Source organism: Mobula birostris, chromosome 11, assembly GCF_030028105.1.
Source record: "Mobula birostris isolate sMobBir1 chromosome 11, sMobBir1.hap1, whole genome shotgun sequence".
NCBI lineage: Eukaryota > Metazoa > Chordata > Chondrichthyes > Myliobatiformes > Myliobatidae > Mobula > Mobula birostris.
Window position 1 is genome coordinate 37,547,706 of NC_092380.1, and position 23,387 is coordinate 37,571,092.

The 23,387-nt window shown below is 46.1% G+C and overlaps 1 protein-coding gene across 4 annotated transcripts in view; it reads left to right on the plus strand.

Annotated features, from left to right (window-relative positions):
* Nucleotides 1-23,387, plus strand: part of LOC140205030 (uncharacterized) — a 41,735-nt gene that overhangs the window by 1,208 nt on the left and 17,140 nt on the right. For all 4 annotated transcript variants that reach the window (XM_072272107.1, XM_072272108.1, XM_072272109.1 and 1 more), the window contains exon 2: nucleotides 572-1,901. The gene's annotated coding sequence lies outside the window, so the exon portion shown is untranslated. The remainder of the gene's footprint in view (nucleotides 1-571; nucleotides 1,902-23,387) is intronic.

Genomic DNA, 23,387 nt, shown 5'->3' on the forward strand with positions numbered 1-23,387 from the left:
CCCCTCCTCCTTTAATTCCTCCTGCTCTGTTGTGTCTAAAATAACAGAACCTCAGAACATTGAGCTGCCAGTCCTGCCTGAACTGCAATTACTACTACAATGCCATAATTCCATGTGTTGATTCATACTCTGAGCTCATCCGCATTTCCTTTCTTCAATCGAAATACTGTATACGCAGCTTAGAACATTAGTCATACTGTGCTTGACTTTTTGATTCCTGACTTTGCTGGAGATTTGCACGTGAATCTGTGGAATTCATTGCCGCAGATGGCTGTGGAGGTCAAGTCATTGAATAGATTTAAAGTGTAGTTTTATAAGTTCATGGTACTTAGGGTGTGAAAGGTATGGGGAGTAGGTAGGAGAGTGAGTTTGAAAGAGATAATAAATCAGCCATGATGGACTAGCAGAGCAGACTCAATGGGCCAAATGGCCTCAGTCTGCTCCTCGTTCTTATGGTCTTGTGGTTATTCAACATGATCATAGAAGATCTCCACTTAACCCACCTCCTGTGCCCGTTTTCTCCATCCTTCAGTTCCTTGCTGACTTAAATATGTATCTATTTCCATCTCAGGTATACCCACTGACCTGGCCTCCCAACACATCGGGGGCAGAGAATCCCAGAGATCATACACTCAGAAATAGAATTCCAGAAAGTTCTACATGTATCCATTTGAAATGAGTGACCCCTTATTTTGGAGCAATTGCCATCTGTCTGAGTCTCTTACGCCAATGAGGAGATGCAATATGTCAGGATGCTCAACAGACTCCAAAAGTTACCTCTTTTCACTCTGAAATCAACCCACATATTCCAGCCACACACAAAACACTGCAGGAACTCGGTGCGTCAGGCAGTGTCTATGGAGAGAAAGGACAGTCGACATAATTATTGTGTTACTTTGAAAAACACGAGAAATTCTGAAGATGCTGAAAATCCAAGCAACGCACACAAAATGCTGGAGGAACTCAGCAGCCAGGCAGCACCTAAGGAAAAGAGTAAACAGTTGACATTTTGGGCCGAGCCCCTTCATCCTTTGCTCATTTAGGAAATTACCTTGGTTCAATGTCCTGCAGTTCTGACTGAGACAATGTTTTCCTTCATTATCGTGTCAGGGTACATAATTTATAAGGTAACAAGTGATCAGTTGTACTCACACCACAAGAGTGGCACACAGTGTCAATCTGCAACGAGAAAACCTAATTGCCTACTCTTGAGGTTCAAATGCCAGGATGGTCACAATAATCAGGAAGTCTCCAGAAGCAGCCGTGTACATACTGTGGGCTCTTAGTAGGTCTGTGGGACATGCCCAGAATGTGAAGCTATACTAACGCAAAGAGACAAACTGGGCCAGTCACAGCTTGATGAAGAGCAGAAATGACCCATTCTGATACAGAGAGGAAGACAGATAATTTTATGTTGTGTCTGGATGCCTGAACTGTGTCCAGTTGGCACTAAGATGTTGTTCCTCCAAAGTGTGTTCAGTCTTGCTGTAACAGTGTGATGTCAGAGGTCACCATAAAGACTAAAATTATCTTAGCTGAAATTTTGTCTTTCACCCATTGACCTTTTTTTCAAGCTCTATACAGGGTAGAAAAGGCAAATAATTTCTGTTTAGGAATCTAAGACATAATGCACGTCAGTTCTGCTGTGTCTGTCAGCTCAACAGCACTTGAATGGGAAGGGGGATATGGCTGAGAAAACACCACACCAGTTGTAACATGATCTAACCTGATCAATGGTCATAGAGTTGATTGCTTCTCATTTTGGAAGGGATTCACCTGGCCACTGCACCTGAAGATACACCAGCAAGTTCATACTGGGGAGATGCCATTCATCTGCTCCATGTGTGGGATAAGATTCATTCAGTTACATGAGCTATTGAAACACCAGTCAGTTCACTCAGGTGAGCAGCTATACTTGGCTCAGTTTGTCTCCTTCTATTAGTATAGCTTCACACCTGCTCTGGGTGTGGGAAGAGATTCAATCAGTTAATCCATTTTGTGAGGCTCCACAGTTCATATGTAGAAAGTCACACTTCTGTCCTGGGTCAGCAAGTAAATTTACTCAATCATCCCAACTTCACACCAGGAAGTTCAAAATAAGCTCTCTGTTAAATTTTAACCATCATGGGACTGAATCCAGTTGGAAGTTCACATGGGACTAGTAATATCAGATTCAGCAGATATTGTGGCGGCTCATCACACCCAGGGGTGAACCTTGGTCACTGAGCATTGGAGGGGTTTCTTCTGCTGATGTTAGTCTTCAAATAGACTGGTGTCTAATATAGGGGATCTGTGACAATATATCAGTTCTATTTCAAATCCTGTGTCTCAGGTGCTTCCTGTCTCTTTCACATGGCCAATATACAGTAGAGAGGCCACTCAGTCCAGCTGGTAGCTACTCATGTTCCTATTCCACATCAGTGTTTTAAATCCATCCCTGCTGTTCACCTCTCAATCGCCCTATAATGTCTGGTTGCAAATGGTCATCAGTCTGTGGGTGAAGAGGTTTACTTTGAATTTCCTCTGTGACTTTCTGCAAACTGTAGAAGATGAGTTCACTGGGGTTTTGTCCCAAATATTCCTTATTCCTAAGGGCTCTGGGCCAAGGACGAATGTCATGGATAGTTAAAATCTTTCTACCCAGGCCTAATCAACATTTTGGAACATTTGCACTAATTTCCGAGGGCATGTCCTCACACAGCTTGGTTGTTGCAATACAATGCTCTCCTCTAAAGTATGACAGCAGAATGGTGGGTATACCTTCGATAGAAGGTAGAGCAGCAGGTGTATTTGATAAGGTACCTCATGCAAGGCTTATTGAGAAAGTAAGGAGACATGGGATCCAAGGGGACCTTGCTTTGTGGATCCAGAATTGGCTTGCTCACAGGAGACAAAGAGTGGTTGTAGATGTTTGGGAGTGTATTGGATAGTGTGGAGGGCTGTCAGAGGTTACAGCAGGATATCGATAGGATGCAAAACTGGCCTGAGAAGTGGCAGATGGCGTTCAACCCAGATAAGTGTGAGGTGGTTCATTTTAGTAGGTCAAATATGATGGCAGAATATAGTATTAATGGTAAGACTCTTGGCAGTAGGGTGGATCAGAGGGATCTTGGGGTCCCCGGACACTCAAAGCTGCTGTGCAGGTTAAGAAGGCATACGGTGCATTGGCCTTTATCAACCGAGGGATTGATTTCAAGAGCTGAGAGGTAATGTTACAGCTTTAGAGGACCCTTGTCAGAACCCATTCGGAGTGCTGTGCTTAGTTCCAGTCATGCCATGGTCCGGTCCGTGAAATCCGCCTTCCAGTTCACGGTCCGGTTCATCGATCCTTATTCCAGTTTTTCCTGTTTTCCCTTGTTCCATTGGGTGCCTTAATTGAGGCACCTGATTCTCGTTTTGGGCTGGCACATAAATACCTCTGCAGACCAAGGATTCCCAGCTGGACTGTTCTCTTCCCCTCCCCATTTGAATCATTGGCAGTTTATCTCAACAGTTACTCTGGCACTAACGTTTGTCTGTTACCTTCGCCTGAAATCTCACCTACGTCCTCACCTGTATCACTGTCTAGTTCAACCGGTGGAGTGAAACTGGAGCCTTGCCACGCCAAGATAAGGAACTATCTATCGCTGAGTTTGGAACTGTCTCTTTGTGTCTCCGTGTTTAGTGTCTGTGTTCCGTGTACGAGTCCCGGCCCTACGTCCCTGTTCCCAAGGAGGGGTCCTGGCTCTATGTTCCTGTGCTCAAGACCAAGTCCAGGCACTGTGTTCCAGCCCTGTCCAAGTCTGAGCTTTGTGTCCTAATCTAGTTCTGGTGCCTCGCCCAGCTCGGTGCTGGAGATTCCTCGTCCTGTGCTGGATCATCCCCATCTGAATCCTCGGCAGTTTACGTTGGCAGTCATCCTGGCCCTGCGCTCTAAGGAGGGGTACTGGCCCCATACCCAAGAGCCTAACCAAGCTGAGTCCAAGAGCTGAGCCAAACCTAGTCCAAGTACCTCATCCTGCCCTGGAGGTTCTTCGTCCTGTAGCCTAGCCACGTCCAGTCCTGTAGCCACATCTGGTCCTTGCCTAGATCCGGGGTCTGAGCCCGAGTCAAGACCTAGGTTCCGGGTCCATGTCAAGTCTCTGGCTCGGAGTCTTAGCCCAGGCTCCTGGTTCCAAGTTCCTTGTCCTGGTCCCACTTTCCTAGTCTTAGCCCTAGCCCAGGCCTGGTGTCCTTGTCTTGTCCAGGACCTGTGTCCATGTCCAGTGTTGTTTCTTCCTGACTTCCCTTGCTTTCTTGATAAACCTTATCCTGTTCCTAGTACTTCAGTGTCTGTGTCTTGCATTTGGGTCCACTCCCAACACTCCCTTATGACAGGTTACCTCACTACAGGAAGGATATGAAATCTATAGAAAGGGTGCAGAGGAGATTTACAAGGATGTTGCTTGGATTGGGGAGCATGCCTTACGAGAACAGGTTGAGTGAACTTAGCCTTTTCTCCTTGGAGCGACGGTGGATGAGAGGTAACCTGGTAGAGGTGTATAAGATGATGAGAGGTATTGATGAGGTGGATAGTCAGAGGCTTTTTCCCAGGGCTGAAATGGCTAACACGAGAGGGCAGTTTTTTAAGGTGCTTGGAAGTAGGTACAGAGGGGATGTCGGAGTAAGTTTTTACCTAGAGAGTGGTGAGTCTGTGGAATGGGCTGCCAGCAACTGTGGTGGAGGCGGATAGGGTCTTTTAAGAGGCTCCTGGATAGGTACATGGTGCAAAGAAAAATAGAGGGCTATGGGTAACCCTAGGTAAATTCTAAAGTAAGGACATGTTTGGCACAGCATTGTGGGCCGAAGAGCCTGTATTGTGCTGTAGGCTTTCTATGTTTCTAGAGCAGGGGCAGGAAGAAAAGAGGGGCAGCCTCTCGAGCTTTGGGGCTCCAGACGTGGTGGGGGCTACAGTTTACGGGGAGTAGGAGGAGGGAATCAGACCTGGAGGATGAGGCTACAGATGAAAGATAAGTAACATTTGGAAACTGAATGACTGAAAACCGGAGGTTCATGTTTGAAAAATGTTGGGAGGAATTTCGTGGGTCAGGCAGCATCTATGGAAAGGAATAAAAAGTTCATGTTTTGTGCTGAGACACTTCACTGTGCCTAGACTGTTTATTCCTCTGCTTAGATGCTGCCTGACCTGCTGAGTTACTGTATCGCTCCAGCTTGCTCTACAGTTTATTTCCAGCATCTGCAGAATCTCATGTGTTTTATCACAAACAAGAGAAAATCTGCAGATGCTGGAAATCCAAAGCAACACACAAAATGCTGGAGAAACTCAGCAAGTCAGGCAGCACCTATGGAAAAGAGTAAACAGTCGATGTTTTGGGCCAACTGTTCTTCAGGACTGAGAGGGAAGGGACGAGATACCTGAATTACAAGGTGGGAAGTGGGGAAAGAGGCTAGCTGGAAGGTGATAGGTGAAGCAAGTTGGTGGGAAAGAATCTGATAGGAAAGGAGACTGGACAATAGGAGTGAGGGAAGGAGGAGGGACCCAGGAGAAATTAATAGGCAGGTGAGATGAAGTATAAGACCGGGGTGGGGGGGTGGCACCAAGATGGAATTTAAGGTGATGATCCTCCACCCTGAGTGTGGCCTCACCTTGGCATGAGAGGAGGCTATGGATCAACACATTGGAATGTGACTGAAATCGGAATCAAAGTGTTTGGCCACTGGGATGTCCTGCCTTTGGCAGGGTGGTGCAGAGGTGCTTCACGAAACAGTTCCTGAATTTATGATGAGTCTACCAAAGTAGAGAAGGCCACATTGGGATACAATAGAAGACCCCTGCAGATTCACAGGTGAACTGTTGCTTCACCTGGAAGGACTGTTTGGGGCTCTGAATGGAGATGAGGGAGGAGGACTATGGGCACTTCAGTCACTTACATAGATATGTGCCAGGAGGAGATTAGTGGGGAGGGACGAATGGACAATGGAATCATGGAGGCAGCAGTGCCTGCAGAAAGTGGACATGGGGGGGGGGAAGTAAAGATATGTTTAGTGGTAGGCAGCAGAAGTTGCGGAGGATAATGTGTTGTGTGTAGAAGCTGATAGGGTGGTAGGGCAAGAGGCACTCTGTCACTATTATGACATTAGGATGATGAGTTGCGAGCAGATGTGTGGGACATCTCTGATGTCATGGAATTGAAAGTCGCATCCTGAGAACAAATGTGTTGGAGGCAAAGAAACTGAGAGAAGGGAATAGCATTTTTACAGGAGATAGGGTGGGAAGAAGTATATTTGAGATAACAATGGGAATCAGTAGGTTTATAAAAGAAATCAGTTGACAGTTTGTCCCCAGAGATAGAGGCAGATAGATCAAGAAAGTGGAGGGAGGTGTCAGAGATGGCCCAAGTGAATTTAAGGGCAGAGTGGAAGTTGGAGGCAAAATTCATGAAATTAACGAGCTCAGCATGGGCAGCACCAATGCAGTCATCAATGTAGTGGAGGAGGAGTTGTGGACAATGACCAGGAAAGACTTTGAACATAGTCTGTTCTATGTAGACAACTAAGAGGCAGGTATGCATGTTTTCAGAAATAAAAAGGTGGAGGTGTTTTGTGTTTCAGAATAGCAGTAGCAACTCATTTATTGAACACCAAAAAGTGAAAACAAAGCACGTTAAAAAATCCTTTATGTGATGACCTCATCACATCAGACCTGCCTCTTAAAGTGCTTCCACCAATTACATTATCCTACATAGCCCCCCCACCCCATCCCCACAAACCAGCATTGCAAGCCTATCCAGAGCTTGGATGTGTCTCCGGTCCTATGTTCCAGGGTGGAGGAACAGCAGGTGTGCAACATGGCAGACAAAAACAAACGAGGTGGAATGTAGATCAACAGGAACCCAAGAGTGCTGTACGCCATGATGGGAGTTAGGATTAGGTGCAAAGGAATTGAATTTACTGAGGAGGGTGGAACGAGGTTGGGAGGCTGCGTGATGTCAGGAATAAAATCACCTGGCACTCTTAACAGCTGCCTGTATACTGGTTCAGCTGCAGACGACTGCAGATCTTCTTTTGGAGCTGTTCTGAGCCCCAGCAGAACTCATGGGTGCTGATCATGCCAACACTCATCCATCAGGGAAGCTCTCAGAGCAGTCTTCAAGGAGCAGTGAAACCACTCGCATAGGCTATTGGACTGCAGTTGATACGCCGTGGTGTGATGTGGCCTAACACCGAGGTTCTGGGGCCATGGCAGCCCAGTGGTCCCATATGAATTGGGTCCACAGTCGGAGGAAATATCAGATGGGGTGCTAAACCAAGTAATCCAGGTACTGATGATTGCCCAAGCCACATCTGTGGCTGTTGTTGATACCAGATGTTCTGACCACCTGGTTTTATAGTCCACCATGGCAGACATCCCACCCTGCAAAAACTCTTTTCAGGGAGGTAGCACCCCTGCCCCCCACAACCTCATATCACACCACCCACCCACCACCCCGCCCCCATCGACCTCCAAGGGTGTATGTAATACTTTGTTTAGTGATTTTGTCTAATCTGTAAACCAAGTTGGGTATATGCAGAAAATGTGACATTAAAATATGTACTTGTATTATATTATCACGTTTATTCTATTACAACTTTAAGCAAGTGTACAGGGAGTCTGGCCTCATCACGTATGACATCAATAGAGTAGCTCCTTAGCAGCTAGCCAGCTAGTTTAAATAACGTTAGCTACACTAATGAATGAATGACACCTGTTAAACTCACTTTTTACATTTTAACCCACCATGGGCAATAGAAAAGTTACTGTTGCACACAGTGCAGGAAGCAACACTGTCATTATTTTTGAGGTCGACTGTAAAGCCCGCCCACAGAAAAAACTGATAGGTCTACTTAGCACGAAGAGAGACCAATCAGGATGCTCCCTCTCGCTCTCCCTCTCCCTCTCCCTCTCAAAAAAAATCGATCTCTGGGATATTGTGTATAATTTCTGGGCATCAGGGCGCCACTATCAATATGCAGGAGACTCCCGGAACTTCTTCCGGGAGAGGTGGGATGCCTACCATGGTATGGAAGTGTGTGAAACCACGGGGGGAGGGGGTGTGGGAGAAGAGGACCAACAAGGTCCACATTGACATGGTCAAACCTTTGCTCAATGACCTCAAAAGGTGCCAGTTGTGCCTGGACGTGATAGTTAATTTTTGCCTGCTGGCACTCCCATAGGTTGCAGTCCAATCCCACACACAAACTTTAGTGCAGCCAGTTTCTGTGAGACCTTCCGGCCCGGAAATGAGCAGCCACATATGGAGTCAAAAACTGTCCGCCTCCAGTTAAGCAGGCACAATGTGGTAAGGGTGACCGGTTGAGATATTGCACAAGAGAGAAACCCCTGCTTCCTCAAACTTAATCTCAGCCAACTGCAGGCCCATGACTGCTGTTCAGTAAGCTTGGACCTCTGGGTCAGTAACTTGGTTGGCTGCCATGCCAGCATAGTAAACCGTTGTGCATGTGACCTTCATGGCTGGCCATGAGAGACAGGCAGCCATGAGATAATTTTTCCATTTTTTTGTGTTTAACAGTTGCAGGCCTGGTGGTGTTGCTGCCGTGCAGACCAAAGGTCTGATATTTTGGCCATCACATGCACAAGGGGTTTGTGGTCAACAAACGCTGTAAGATGGCAACCCTCTTGAAGAAAACAAAATGAAGACAGTCAAATAGAGTTTTGGGGGGATGGAGCTGCCAGCTGAAGAAGGCAAGCGGCTGCCACATGCCTGTGAACAAGTGTTTGTGCACAGCACCCACAGCATAGTCTGAAGCTTCGGTAGTAATGGCTATAAGTGTGTTGCGGAGGGGGGTGTGCCAGTATGCTCATGTTGGAAAGAGCTTGTTTGGTATGATTAAATGTCCTGGTCATGTCTGCTGATCAGTCACGCATGTGATTAGGAGTATTCCCTGTATTGCACTATACAGGGGGAGCATAAGTTTAGCAGCTCGCAGGATGAGTGGTGATAGAAATTCACCATGCCTAAAAACTCCAATAGCCTCTCAATATTGCGGGATGGTGAGAAATCCGTACTAGTGGCTTAGTGGCTCCTTTTGTTGGGAGGGGTGTCTCTCACACACAAACACACACACACACACACACACAGGTGTGATGACCGAGAAGGTCAATTGTTGACAATTCAGACTGGCATTTAGAAGGGTTAATAATCAACTCACATTGGTTTCAGCAGTTGAACAGTGTGCAGAGATGAAATATGTGTATTTGGATGCACTGGCACCAAGTATGTCGAGTTTTAATACTGAGTCCATCAGCCGTTGGAAAGTCTGTGCTGCATTTTTCAGCCCAAACAGCATGCACAAAAACTCAAAAAGGCCAAACAAGCTTAACACAGCTGTTTTGGGAATATCCTGTGAGCACACAGGCTAGTTCTAACTCAATCGACTTTGGAAAAAATTAACTTTCCAGCTAAACGTGCTGAAAAGTCCTGGAGGTGCGGGACCGGGTAACAATTGGGGGTTGTGGCCTCATTAAGGCATCGGTAATCGCCACATAGGCAGCAAGCACAGAGGCTATTCAACTGCTAAGAATTTCCAGTGTACAACTTCCAAGTTGCCAGCTTTTTTGGGGTCCAGCCTAGACTAGCAGGCCTGCTGTAAAAATGTGGTGCTCAACCCAATGTTTTGCGTCTTTAGTGGAGATTATGGGCTGGATGAGGTTTGGGAATTTGCCGAGCAATTGCGTAAACTCACGTGTGGTGGTACTTGCGATTATCAGAGTTGTTGTGGGGAACTTACTTGGGGAGCAGAGTTGGGGGCTTACGTTCTTAAGATCAACTAATAGTCCTTGAGAAATCTGCTCCGAGCAGAGTTTAGCCACCTTAGACAGGATGAAGTCCCATGTATGACATCAACCACTAAAGCAGAGCATCACCCATTGTGTCCCATAGGTTTAGATCCTGCTGCCATAAGCCTTATCAACATGAAATGATGCTGGCAGCACACTCACGCGGGAAGCATTGCCCTGAAAGGATGTCTGTAATGATACAGCAGGAACCCACACTGTTCAGAGAGCTCTGATGTCCTGATGCGCTGGCACCGACAAAGCTGCAAGGCAGTCAGCACTTTCTAGCGTTTGCTCCAGAGTGAGCGTGGAAAGCACACAAGTCTGGCGCTGTTTGTCCTTATGTTGGAGGCTTTGCTGACTGGGCTTATTGTGGCAAGGAAATGAGGAGGAATTATGCATCTTTGTCTGGCTGAGTGTAGACTATCATTTTAGCAAGGTTCCTGTAATCCATCATGGGTGCATTAGCGAGGGCTATGCGAACTTGATCAGGCATTTGCTGCATGAAGAGTTGTTTAGAAACAAAATGGGTGATTTCCCAGGATGGACAGCATTAGTTTCAAAGGCTTAGCAATGCTGAGCAGGCAGAGCAACTGACTGGCGTGCTCAGACTCCGATACTGCAAATTGTAAAATGTCAGTTTTCAGCAGTCGGTATTTCACATATTTAGGCAGGTGTTCTAGTAGACTCACCAATCTCATAGCCATGGACTAACCAGCAGTGATTTCTCACAGCGTGAAACTGGGCCTTGGCTTGTACAAACTAAGCAGTGACGTTTTGCTCCCAAAGTTCTGGCAGTTTCATAACGACTACATTGGCCGACATGATCAATAACTCTGGAATCGTCCTAGAGCATTGGAGTCACCAATGTAGGTTTTCACAAGTAATACAGCAGAGATGTTTTCCGTTTCAGAAAACCAGTAGCAATTCATTTATTAAACACCAAAAACTTAAAACAAAGCATGCTATTACAGTCCTTTACATAATTACCTCATCACCTCAGACCCCTCATTGCCTCAAGATTCAGGGGAGAAGATTTAGGACAGAGATGGGGAGAAACTGTTTTTCCCAGAGAGTGGTGAATCTGTGGAATTCTCTGCCCAGTGAAGCAGCTGAGGCTTCCTCACTAAATATATTTAAGAAACAGTTAGATAGGTTTTTACATAGAAGGGAATTAAGGGTTATGGGGAAAAGGCAGGTAGATGGAGCTGAGTTTATGGGCAGATCAATCATGATCTTATTGAATGGCGGGGCAGGTTCGATGGGCTGGGTGGCCTACTCCTTCTATTTCTTATGTTCTTATGTTCCCCCCACCTTACAGTGAACCCCAACCCAATGTCGGTGGTTGCGAATTCTGTAGGTTGCCACCTGATGCGCTATCAATTACTCCAAAAGACTGGAAGTAGAGTAACTACTGAAAAGGCTTTTATTAACAGTAAAATGGATCCACGTCCATGCTGTATGTCTGTCCTGGACTGTGGGAGAAGCAGTGACACAATTGCCTTTATTCTGGGCTCTGTGGGAGGAGCCACAGCAGCAGTCAGCAGAGGGGCGTGTCCAGGCATGTCCAGACAGGTAACCCAGTTGCGACCTATATACATGGTTTACCACATTCACCCCTCCTTTTTTAAAAAAAGGTGAGTCCCGTGGGGTGAGGTGACTGACAATATTTAAAAACAAGTGTATTTACAGGTCAAGTCTGTCAGGTAGTCGAGTCCGTCGCTGTGATCTACTTAGCACCGGTGGTGATTGCACCAGCGACGGTGGTTGTGCTGGCTCCGGCCTGACATGAGATGCTAGCACGTTAGGCATCGGTGATCCCTCGTGCGTGTGCGTCGCACCCGGTATGGGAGTGTCGTGTGGTGTCTGTGTAGGGCTTGGAGTGTGCAGTGTCTCGTGAGTATATATATTGGTGGTAACGGGGTTAATAGTCACCAGTGTTCCTGTGGGCACCAGGTTGTGGATGGAGACCATGTCCTCTCACCCATCAGATAAAACCACGTAGGCATACCTGAGGGTTCACAGTAAGTGAATCCTCTCGACCATCAGGGAGTATTTATTGCTCCTCGCGTGTTTCCGGAGCAGCACTGGCCCCGGGGACATCAGCCAAGTTGGTAGGGTGGTCCCGGTGGTCGACTTCCTGGGAAAAGAAAAGAGTCGCTCATGAGGGGTGGCATTGGTGGACGTGCATAACAGGGAGTGGAGTGCCTCGGGAAGGACGTCCTGCCAGCAGGAGACCGGCAGTCCCTTTGACCTAAGGGTTAAGAGTGTGGCCTTCCACACCGTGTCATTCTCCTTCTCCACCTGTCCATTCCCCTGGGGATTATAGCTTGTGGTCCTACTAGTTGCAATAGCCCTAGCCAGCAGGTATTGGCACAGCTCGTCACTCATAAACGAGGACCCTCTGTCACTGTGGATATAGCATGGGTATCCGAATAGAGTGAAGAGCTTGAGCAGGGCTTTTATGACTGACACGGCAGTGGTATCGGGGCAGGGGATGGCAAAGGGGAACTGCGAGTATTTGTCGATTACATTTGCAGTCGGTGGAGGCAAGGGGGCCCTTAAAGTCGACACTCAGTTACTCAAACGGGCGGGTGGCCTTGATTAGTTGTGCCTTTTCAGGTTGGTAGAGGTGTGGTTTGCACTCTGCGCAGACTTGGCAGTCCCTGGTCATCGTCCTGATCTCCTCAAGAGAGTAAGGCAGGTTCCGGGCTTTCACAAAGTGGAAAAGCCGGGTGACCCCCAGGTGGCAAAGAACTGCATGTAGTGCATATAGCTGGTCGATCTGCGCGCTGGCGCACTTCCCCAGGATAGGGAATTGGAGGGCTCATTGAGCTTCCCAGGCCTGTACACGATGTCATAGTTGTAGGTGGAGAGTTCGATTCTCCACCTCAGAATTTTATCATTTTTGATTTTGCCCCACTGTTGGTTGCTAAACATGAATGAGACTGAGTGCTGGTTAGTCAGCAGGGTGAACTTTTTTGCTGGCGAGATAGTGCCTCGAAGGGTACGGGAGAAGAACACCACCGGTCTTCTCGCCTGGTTGAGGGTAGCAGCCAGCGCGAAGTCAGAGGCGTCATTCCCTACTTGGAAGGGAATGGCCTCGTCCACCACATGCATTGCTACTTTGGCAATGTCCCCTTTAGTGTGGCTGAAGGCCGCGTGGGCCTCGGCTGAGAGGGGAAATGTGGTGGACTTGACCGGGGGCGGGCCTTGTAGGAGTAATATGAAAAGAAGCCCAGGCACCTTTTGAGGGCTCTAAGGGTGTTGGGAAGAGGGAGTTCCAACAGGGGGTGCATGCGGTCGGGTTCAGGACCAATGACTCCGTTCTCCACAACACACCCAAGTCGGGTGGTTCTGAATGCACATTTGTCCTCGTTATAGGTGAGATTGAAAGCTTTGGCCGCTTGGAGAAATTTTCAGAGATTGTTGTCCTGGTCCTGCCGGTTGTGACCGCAGATGGTGATGTTATCCAGATACAGGAACATGGCCTTCAGTTGGCACTGGTCCACCATCCGGTCCATTTCCCTCTGGAAGACAGATACACCATTCGTGACACAAAAGGGGAAGCGCAGGAAGTGATAAATCCTGCCGTCCACCTCGAAGGCAGTGTAAGGGCGGTCCTCTCTGTAGATGGGGAGCTAATTGTAAGCAGATTTTAGGTCTATGGTGGAGTACACCTTGTACTGTGCTATCTGATTGACCATATCCGCGATGCAGGGTAGAGGGTACGCATCAAGCTGCGTGGACCTATTGATGGTCTGGCTATAGTCCACGACCATCCTATTTTTCTCCCCGTTAGAACAACAACCACATGGGCCCTCCAAGGACTTGTGTTTGCCTCAATGATTCTTTCCCTGAGCAGCCGCTGCACCTCCGACTTAATGAAGGCTGTGTCCCCTGCGCTGTACCTCCTGCTTTTAGTTGCCACAGGTTTACAGTTGGGGGTCAGGTTGGCGAACAGCAGTGGGGGAAGCATCTTGAGGATGGAGAGGCCGCTAGTGGTGTCCATAGTGCGGCTGTTGGCATGGTGTTGGGTGGGATGTGCAGGTCGGTGTGTGGGGGTGGTATGTGACGTATTCCTACAAAACTGAGGATTTCTGACAGTGATTGGAGGGAGGGGCCCGTCATACTCCATTGTCACGCTCTTCAGGTAGCTCTGGAAGTCAAGCCCCAATAGCACAGGGGCACACAGTTGAGGCATGACCAGTAACGTAAAGTCTCGATATTCTGTGCCCTGCACCACTAGCATCGCTACACAACACCCCCCCCCCCCCCGGATGTCTGTTGTATGCGACCCAGAAGCCATGGCAATGCTGCACCGTGTCCAGGTGGATAAAACTCTCCGTGCTGCCCGTGTCAAATAGGCAGCTTGTCCTGCACCCCTCCACCAGGATGTCCATCATTGACCTTGTGAGCTGGTGGGGAGCGCTTTGGTCGAGGGTCACGGAGGCCAGATTTGAGTCCTTGTCTTGGTCCGGCGCGGTGGGGTGCCTGGTGAGCACCCGTGGGTCATAGGCGGTGCGAGGTGGCGTCGACCAAGATGGCCGCCCCATGTCTCGCACATGGTGGCGCTGTGCAGGCAAGATGGTGACCCCATGCCTCACACGCGGCGCTGCTCAATCCTGCTCACGGTTTGGACTTACAGGCCTTGGCGAAGTGGCCCTTCTTTCCGCAGCTGGAACAGGTAGCTTCTCGGGCCGGGCAGCATTTCCGGGGGTGCTTCTCGAGCCCGCAGAAGTAGCACTTCGCGGACTCGTGACTGGCAGCAGCCGTGGTCGACTTGCCGGTGGGTTGCAGGGTCTGCGGCATCCACGAGGCCGTCGGGAGATCGTGTGCCTGGAAAGCGTCAGAGATGTGCAGAGCGGCTTCCAGCATGTTGGCCAGCTCAATCGCCGAAAGTAAGGCAAGGTCGGCGTGTTCCAGCAGCCGCTGGTGCACATACACTGACCTGGTCCCCGTGACGAAGACGTCTCTTACTAGGAGCTCCACATGCTGTTTGGCCGTCAGACCCCGGCAATCGCAGGCCCACACGAGTGTCTGTAAGGCCCAGACGAACTCAGCGCTCGACTCTCTGGGCCGTGGCTGCCGCATCGCTAAGTGATTTCGCCCATAGGTGTTGTTTGCCGGCCGCGGGTATTGTCTTCTGAGGGCGGTATCGCACTGTTGTAGCTCGGCTGGTCTCTAATCATTGTGTAGACTCATGGACTGACCCTGGAGAAGAGAACTCTGCATTTCGTGGCGGACTCAGTTACTTCAATCTCCTCCAGGTATGATTCGAAGCAGGCTAGCCAGAGTTCGAAAGTGTTTCCGGCTTCAGGTGTTTGCGGGTCGAGGTCTAACTTGTCGGTTCTCAGTACATGTTCCATGCCTTAAGTACTGATAATAAAACTGATGCATTATCAATTACTCCAAAAGACTGGAAGTAGAGTAAATACTGAAAAGCTTTTATTAACAGTAAAATGGATCCACGTCCATGCTGTAAGTCTGTCCTGGACTGTGGGAGGAGCAGTGACACAATCGCCTTTATTCAGGGGTCTGTGGGAGGAGCCACAGGAGCAGTCAGCAGAGGGGCGTGTCCAGGCATATCCAGATAGGTAACCCAGTTACAACCTATATACATGGTTTACCACACCACCCTACAGGCATAAGGGTGAGGACCAGTTCTATCAGAAGGAGGTTTGTGGTGGTGAAGGGGGAATTGGTTCGTCTGCACATGAAAGTGAGTTGGACTTTGATAGTTGTCACACAGATTGCCTGTTGTCATTCAGAATATTGTTTGTGGCAGTTTGCTGCGTTATAGTAGCTGCTGAGGTTTCTACATTGACCTTTTGGGACTTGTGGCAAGGAACTGGTGCTTGCTTTTAATGGCACCTGGCATACCCAGAAATCTCTGCGCTTCAGAATCTGTTGCCTAGCGATCGAATGCGCAGGCGTAAGGGTCACAAAATAGTTCCTGAATAATTGCGCTTGCGCTCAGTGGACGGCAGAATCTGCAGCAGGTAGGAGTGGCGCTTGGGGCATCCGTACCATGACTGGGAGGAAATTGTTGCGAGCTTCAGACATATCGTGGCCCCACACCCCATGGTATTCCTGGTCTTTTCCCTCTCACCCAGTCCTGCGATCTGTACCCAGGCCCCGGGAGTTTTGTGCTGATGAGGGGAGGACCAGGCGCCATTTCCAAGGCGCATGCGTATTCTGGGGACGGTGATGCCCAGTCGGCTCTCGTTCGGAATTAATCAGATTTAAGCCTGGTTTAGTATCAACGGCGCATGCCGTGACATTTTGTTGTTTTTGTGGCAGTAGTACAATGCAATAATAACAACAACAATAAAAAAAACATAAATTACAGTAGGTGTAGAAGTAGTATTCTAAAAACATGGTGACACAACTGTGGCTGACAAAAGAATTTAAAACCAACATAAAAGCCAAAGCGATACCATATAATTGATTAAACATTAGTGGCAAGTTAGAGGATTCGGCAGCTTTTAAAAACTAACAGGAGGCAAATAAAAAGTCATTAAGAAGGAAAAGATAGAATATGAAAGTAAGCTAACTAATAATATTAAAGAGCATCCCAAAAATGTCTTCAGATACATAAAGTGTAAAAGAGAGTCGAAAGTAGACATTGGACTGCTGGAAAACGATGCTGGAGCAATAGGGAACTGAAAATGGCTGGTGAACTGAATAAGTATTTTGCATCTGTGTTTACTGTGGAAGACACTAGCAGTATGTCGGAAGTTTGAGAGTGTCAGGGGACAGATGTGTGTAAAGTTGTCATTACTAGGAAGAAGGTTCTTGGGAAACTGAAAGGTCTGAAAACAGATGAATCATCTGGACCAGGTGGTATCCACCCCAGGTTTCTGAAAGGGGTGGCTGAAGAGATTGTGGAGGCATTAGTAATGATGTTTCAAGAACCAATTGATTTTGGCATGGTTCCAGAGGAATGCAAAATTGGAAATGTCACTTTACTCTGCAAGAAGGGAGATGGGCAGAAGAAAGGAAATTATAGGCCAGTTAGTCTGACCTCAGTAGTTGGGAAGATGTTGGAATTGTGAAGGATGTGGTTTTGGGATACTTGGAGGCACATGCTAAAATGGGCTGTAGTCAGCATGGTTTCCTCAAAGGAAAATCTTGCCTGACAAAGCTGTTGAAATTCTTTGAGGAAATAACAAGCAGAATAGAAAAGGGAGAATCAGTGGATGTTGTGTACCTTTTTTTCAGAAGGGCCTTTGACAAGGTGCCATGCATAAGGCGATTTAACAGGTTAAGAGCCCATGGTATTCCAGGAAAGATACTAGTATGAATAAAGCAGTGTCTGATTGGCAGAAGGCAAAGAGTGGGACTAATAGGAGCCTTTGGTTGGATGCCGGTGACAAGTGGTGTTCCATTGGGGTCTATGTTGATACATACTACTTTTTTACGTTATATGTCAATGACTGGATGATGGAATTTATAGCTTTGTGGCCAAGTTTGCAGACAATGAAAAGTTAGGTGGAATTGAAGGTACTTTTGAGAAAGTAGAGAGTCTACAGAAGGACTCAGACAGATTAGGAGAATGGGCAAAGAAGTGGCAGGTGGAATACAGTGTCGAGAAATGTGTGGTCATGCACTTTAATAGAAGAAATAAAGGAGTAGACTAGTTTTTAAATGGAGAGAAGATTCAAAAATCTGAGGCGTAAAGGGACAGGAGACCTTGAGTAGGATTCCCTAAAGGTTAATTTGCAGTTTGAGGAAGGCAAATGTGATGTAAGCAATTATTTCTTAATAAGTTGAGTCCTTATTAAGCACTGGTGAGGCCTTGCTTGGAGGATTGAGAGTAGTTTTGTGCCCCTTATCTTAGAAAGGATGGGCTGACATTGGAGAGAGTTCAAAGGAGGTTGATGAAAAAAGATTTCAGGATTGAAAGGCTTGTCATACATACAAAGAGCATTTGATAGCTCTGGGTCTGTACTTACTGGAATTCAGAAGAATGATGGGTTGAAGCCTATCGAATATTGAAATGCCTCAATAGAGTGAATGTTTTCTATGGTCTAAGACCACAGGACACAACCTCAGAGTAGAAGAGCATCCTTTTAGAATGGAGATGTAGAGGAATTTCTTTAGCTGGAAAGCGTCAACTGTGGAATTTGTTACCACGGGCAGCTGTGGAGCCAATGTCCTTGGGCATATTTAGTGCAGACTTTGATAGATTCTTACTTAATCACGCCATGAAGGGATATGGGGAGAGAGCAGGAGATTCGTGCTGATAGGGAGAATGGATCAGCCGTGGCGGAGTGGTAGAGCAGTCTCAATGAGCCAAATTGCTCAAATCTGCTCAGATATGGCTTAATTGTCTATATAAGTAGTTAAATTAAACGTCATGCAAAAAAGTATTGAGGTACTGTTCGTGGGGTCAATGTTCATTCAGAAATCAGATGGCTGAAGGTTAGGAGTTGTTCCTAAATCCATGTGAAGGGCCAGTGAGGACGAATCTGCTGTAGACCCGTTCTGGCGATAAGCAAATTGCAGTGGGTCCTGGTCCTTGCTGAGACAGGAGTTGATTCTAGCCAAAACTAACCTCTCAAAGCACTTCATCACCACAGATGTGTGTGCTACCGGAAGACAGATGTTAAGACACTCACTCTGCTCTTTTTGGACTGCACCAGCATGGAAAGTGTCAGTGTCAGGCCTAACCACAGCTGTAAGTGAAGTGAGGGTAGGCTCAAGTGGAGTGATCGTGTTGTGGAGCGGGTCAGTGATAAAGTGTGAATGCTTTGGCTTAACTGGTCTTGGCGTGAACAGGCCTTTTCATCTTTGCTATAGAGCTGTCAGGATGGAATGCTCCTCCTGTCAGATGTGGGGACCAATATTCTTGTGAGCGGGTTCACTAGAGCTGTTGGGATGGGTTTAAACTAATATGGCATGGGGGTGATAGAGCTGAGGATGAGCCAGCAGATTTACAAGCAGATGATGGCTATAACATGAATGTAAGGAAGGACAAGCCAATGAATGGGTGCAAATGCAGACAGAGCAAAGAGTTAAAGGCAAGCAGAAAGGCATAGGCGCTGGTGTGGCTGTGTTGGCAAGAGATGATGTAGGGTGTTGAATCTTTAATCTTTATGGGTGGAGTTAAGAAACTGCAAGGATAAAAAAAGCCATTACGGGAATCATACACAGGCCTCCAAATAGTAGCCAAGATGTGGGGTTAAGATTGCAAAGGGAGAGATAAAAGGGATGTGATAAGGGTAATGTCATAATTGTAACAGGGGACTTCAATATGCAAAGGAATTGGGAAGATCGGGTTGGATCAGGTTTTTCCTGAAGAAAAACGAAGTATGTAAAGCTTTGGAAATTGGGATCAAACAAAGGACATGACAATTATAAAGAAGCTAGAAAAAAACGAAAGAAAGGAATTATGAAAGTCAGGGGGGACCATGCAAGTTGGATTAAGGTGAATTAAAAGGCATTGTATACAACATCAAGAGTAAAAGGATAACTAGGGAGAAGGTGGGACCACACGAGGATACTGGGGATAACATTTGCTTGGATGCAGAGAATGTGAGTGAGGTATTTAATGAGTACTTTGGTATTTACCAAGGAAAAAGATATGGAGGACCAGGAGATCAGTGCTGAATGTATAAATATGTTAGGGCATTTAGAGGTTGAGGTGGAGGAAGTGTTGGGCCTCCTAATGAGTATTAAGGTGGATAGTCCCCAGAGCCTGATGGGATTTGCTCCTAGTTATTAAAGTCTAACCCTCTCACCGTAGGCTTGTTGTGAGTTGGCAAACTAACAGTAACATAACCCTATAATGCATGGGGAATAACGATGAAATGACCATCACCAGTAAATAAACACGTCATAGGGTAACGACAGTTTGAGTAAACACACAACATAAAATTTTGAATGTTCCTTTCAGGGAAAGTAGGACTGTTATTTGTAAGAATACTGATAACCCCATGCAAATTTACAGTTTGCCAAGAAGCAATAATTAAGCTCTATAAACTTTGATTAAAATTGTACTGACAAAATATTCTAAACTATTACAAACAAAATAAAGAAAAGGGTCCATTACACATATGGTGATTAACCTATAGTGTGCTCATAATTGTTGGAGCTCATTGCTACATAATCAATCTGGTTTACTTCACTTCCTTTACTCGTGGTACTGAACAAATCTGTCTGAAATCACAGTCCAAGTGAAACATCAATAGATATTCACGCCAAGGACAAGGTGTCAAACATTCTCCAACGTCATGTGATAATCAGCTAATTAAAAGTTATCTGTACATTCTCTGTGAGACCATAGTCTGCATGAGGATTTTACGACAGCAGTATCTGTCCTTCCAAATGGGTTTTGTGAGCATTTCACCATGTTCTTCACTCATGTTTATCATCCATCTCTATTCTTTCATCTCCCCTTCTTCTAGATCTCTAGAAAATGGCTACCCACAATCCCTCTAGAATGTTGCAGGCCATTTTATTGGCCAAATGTTATCGATTGAGTAAAGATTAACAACATCCTATTGACTAATTCAACAAGCCTAACTTATCAGTCAACTGAACTACTTGATTGTATAATTAAAGGAATGTATTTTGAGAAAATCTGTAGACAACAAAATACCCAACAGCATAACTGAATTAGTATAATAAAGCATTGTCTTTAAACGGGTATTACAGAAGGAGCCAAGAGGGGAAATTGCTGGGCCCTTGACCAGTATCTTCGTGTCCTCCCTAGCCACAGGCGAGGTCCCGGAGGACTGGTGAGTGGCTAATAAGGAGGGATCAAGGGAAAATACTGGAAACTATATACAAGTGAGTCTCACATCAATCATAGGTAAATTGCTGGAGAAAATACTTTGAGATAGGATATATGAGCATTTAGAAACATATGACCTAATCAGGGAGAGCCAGCATGGCTTTGTGTGTGACAGGTTGAGCCTTCTTAAAAACTTGATTGTTTAGGGAGTCTAGGAAGGCTATTTGGGTGGAATTGAGGAATGGGAAAGGTGTAGTGACACTTATAGGGTTGTATTATAGTCCACCTAATGGGGAGCGGGAATTGGAGGAGCAAACTTGTAAGGAGATAGCAAATATTTGTAGTAAGCACAAGGTTGTGATTGTGGGAGATTTTAATTTTCCACACATAGACTGGGAAGCCCATTCTGTAAAAGGGCTGGATGGATCGGAGTTTGTAAAATGTGTGCAAGATAGTTTTTTGCAGCAATACATAGAGGTACCAACTAGAGCAGGGACAGTGTTGGATCCCCTGTGAGGGAATGAGATAGGATAGATGATGGAGGTCTGTGTTGGGAAGCACTTTGGGTCCAGTGATCACAATGCCATTAGTTTCAATGTAATTATGGAGAAGGATAGGACTGGACCCAGGGTTGAGATTTTTGATTGGAGAAAGGCTAACTTTGAGGAGATGCGAAAGGATTTAGAAGGAGTGGATTGGGACAATTTGTTTTATGGGAAGGATGTAATAGAGAAATAGAGGTCATTTAAAGGTGAAATTTTGAGGGTACAGGATCTTTATGTTCCTGTTAGGTTGAAAGGAAAGGTTAAAAGTTTGAGAGAGCCATGGTTTTCAAGGGATATTGGAAACTTGGTTTGGAAAAAGAGAGGGATCTACAATAAGTACAGGCAGCTTGGAGTAAATGAGGTGCTCGAGGAATATAAGGAATGTAAAAAGAGTCTTAAGAAAGAAATTAGAAAAGCTGAAAGATATGAGGTTGCTTTGGCAAGTCAGGTGAAAACAAATCCAAAGGGTTTCTACAGTTATATTAATAGCAAAAGGATAGTGAGGGATAAAATTGGTCTCTTAGAGAATCAGAGTGGATGGCTATGTGCAAAAGAGACGTGGGAGATTTTGAACAATTTCTTTTCTTTGGTATTCACTAAGGAGAAGGATATTGAATTGTGTAAAGTAAGGGAAACAAGAAGGGTAGTTATGGAAAGTATGATGATTAAAGAAGAGAAAGTACTAGCGCTTTTAAGGAATATAAAAGTGGATAAGTCTCCAGGTCCTGACAGGATATTCCTTAGGCCCTTGAGGGAAGTTAGTGTGGAAATATCAGGGGCTCTGACAGAAATATTTCAAATGTCATTAGAAACGGGGCTGGTGCCGGAGGATTGGCGTATTGCTCATGTTGCTCCATTGTTTAAAAAGGGTTCTAAGAGTAAACCTAGCAATTATCGGCCAGTGAGTTTGACGTCAGTGGTGAGTAAATTGATGGAAAGTATTCTTAGAGATGGTATATATAATTATCTGGATAGACAGGGTCTGACTAGGAACAGTCAACATGGATTTGTGTGTGGAAAGTCACATTTGACAAATCTTATTGAATTTTTTGAAGAGGTTACTAGAAAAGTTGATGAGGTTAAAGCAGTGGATGTTGTCTATATGGACTTCAGTAAGGCCTTTAACAAGGTTCCACACTGAAGGTTAGTTAGGAAGGTTTATTCGTTAGGTATTAATATCAAAGTAGTAAAATGGATTCAGCAGTGGCTAGATGGGAGACGCCAGAGAGTAGTGGTGGATAACTGTTTGTCAGATTGGAGGCTGGTGTCTAGTGGTGTGCTTCAGGGATCCGTACTGGGTCCAGTGTTGTTTGTCAAATATATTAATGATCTGGATGATGGGGTGGTAAATTGGATTAGTAAGTATGCGGATGATACTAAGGTAGGTGGAGTTGTGGATAATGAAGTAGGTTTTCAAAGCTTGCAGGGAGATTTAGGCCAGTTAGAAGGGTGGGCTGAAAGATGGCAGATGGAGTTTAATGCTGATAAATGTGAGGTGCTACATTTTGGTAGGACTAATCTAAGTAGGACATACATGGTAAATGGTAGGGCATTGAAGAATGCAGTAGAACAGAGGTTTCTAGGAATAATGGTGCATAGTTCCCTGAAGGTGGAATCTAATGTGGATAGGGTGGCGAAGAAAGCTTTTGGTGTGCTGGCCTTTATAAATCAGAGCATTGAGTATAGGAGTTGGGATGCAGTGTTGAAATTGTACCAGGCATTGGTCAGACCAAATTTGGAGTATTGTCTACAGTTCTGGTCACCAAATTATAGGAAGGTTATCAACAAAATTGAGAGCGTACAGAGGAGATTTACTTGAATGTTACCTGGGTTTCAGTTACAGAGAAAGGTTGAACAAGTTGGGTCTTTATTCTTTGGAGCGTAGAAGGTTGAAGGGGGACTTGATAGAGGTATTTAAAATTATGAGGGGGATAGATAGAGTTGACGTGGATAGGCTTTTTCCATTGAGCGTGGGGGAGATTCAAACAAGAAGACGTGAGTTGAGAGTTAAAGGGCAAAAGTTTAGGGGTAACATGAGGGGGAACTTCTTTACTCAGAGAGTGGTAGCTGTGTGGAACGAGCTTCCACCAGAAGTGGTTGAGGCAGGTTCGATGTTGTCATTTAATGCTAAATTGGATAGCTATATGGACAGGAAAGGGGGTGGGGGGCACATCGACTCAGACCATGAGAGGCCTGCATCGGGCATTTTCATGCCTTACAAGGCGCAGATTGAAAGTCTGTGTGGGGCGCCCCTCCTCGCACAGACTAGAGCAATGTGTGATTAAGT